The following is a 1,875-nucleotide window of genomic DNA, read 5'->3' on the forward strand; positions in this document are numbered from 1 at the left end:
TGGTTTCCTGACTCAATATGTAGATAGGCCGACTGGAGGGGAGGCTATGTTGGATTTGGTGCTTGGCAACGAACCAGGCCAGGTGTCAGATCTCTCGGTGGTGAGAGCATTTCGGTGATAGTGATCACAACTCCCTGACCTTTACTATAGTCATGGAGAGGGATAGGAGCAGACGGGATGGGAAAATATTTAATTGGGGGAGGGGGAATTACAATGCTATTAGGCAGGAACTGGGGAGCTTAAATTGGGAACCGACGTTCTCAGGGAAATGCACGACAGAAATGTGGAGGTTGCTTAGAACATAGAACAGCACAGTACAGGCCCTTCGGCCCACGATGTTGTGCCGAACCTTTAACTACTCTAAGATCAAACTAACTACCTACCCTTCATTCTACTACCATCCATGTACCTATCCAAGAGTCGCTTAAATGTCCCTAATGTATCTGCTTCTACTACCACCGCTGGCAGCGCATTCCACGCACCCACCACTCTCTGTGTAAAGAACCTACCTCTGACGTCTCCCCGAAACCTTCCTCCAATCACCTTAAAATTATGCCCCCTGGTGATAGCCCTTTCCACCCTGGGGAAATGTCTCTGGCTATCCACTCTATTTATGCCTCTCATCATCTTGTACCCCTCTATCAAGTCACCTCTCATCCTTCTTCGCTCCAATGAGAAAAGCCTTAGCTCCCTCAATCTTTCTTGGTAGGACGTGCCCTCCAGTCCAGGCAACATCCTGGTAAATCTCCTCTACACCCTCTCTAAAGCTTCCACATTCTTCCTATAATGAGGCGACCAGAACTGAGCACAATATTCCAAGTGTGGTCGAAACCAGGGCCTTATAGAGCTGCAGCATAACCTCGCGGCTCTTAAACTCAATCCCCTGTTAATGAAAGCCAACACGCCATACGCCTTCTTAACAACCCTATCAACTTGGGTGGCAACTTTGAGCGATCTATGGACATGGACCCCAAGATTGCCCTCTGTTCCTCCACAATACCAAGAATCCTGTCTTTAAGCCTGTATTCTGCATTCAAATTCGACCTTCCAAAATGAATCACTTCACACTTTTCCAGGTTGAACTCCATCTGCCACTTCTCAACCCAGCTCTGCATCCTGTCAATGTCCCGTTGCAACCTACAACAGCCTTCCACACTATCCACAACTCCAGCAACCTTCGTGTCATCGGCAAACTTGCTAACCCAGCTTTCCACTTCCTCATCCAAGTCATTTATAAAAATCACAAAGAGCAGAGGTCCCAGAACAAATCCTGTGGAACACCACTGGCCACCGAGCTCCATGCTGAATACTTTCCATCTACTACCACTCTCTGACTTCTATGGGCCAGCCAATTTTGTATCCAGACAGCCAACTTTGCCTGAATCCCATGCCTCCCTACTTTCTGAATGAGCCTACCATGGGGAACCTTATCAAACGCCTTGCTTAAATCCATATACACCACATCCACTGCTCTTCCTTCATCAATGTGTTTTGTCACATCTTCAAAGAATTCAATAAGGCTTGTGAGGCATGACCTGCCCCTTACAAAGCCGTGCTGACTGTCTCTAATCAAACCATGCTTTTCCAAATAATCATAAATCCTGTCTCTCAGAATCCTCTCCAATAATTTGTCTAGTACCGACGTAAGACTGACTGGTCTATAATTCCCAGGGTTATCCCTGTTCCCTTTCTTGAACAAGGGAACAACATTTGCCACCCTCCAATCATCCGGTACTACTCCAGTGGACAGTGAGGACGCAAAGATCATCGCCAAAGGCGCAGCAATCTCTTCCCTCGCTTCCTGTAATATCCCGTCTGGCCCCGGGAACTTATCTGTCGTCATATCATTCAAAATTTCCAGCACATCCTCCCTCT

Source organism: Heterodontus francisci, chromosome 27, assembly GCF_036365525.1.
Source record: "Heterodontus francisci isolate sHetFra1 chromosome 27, sHetFra1.hap1, whole genome shotgun sequence".
NCBI lineage: Eukaryota > Metazoa > Chordata > Chondrichthyes > Heterodontiformes > Heterodontidae > Heterodontus > Heterodontus francisci.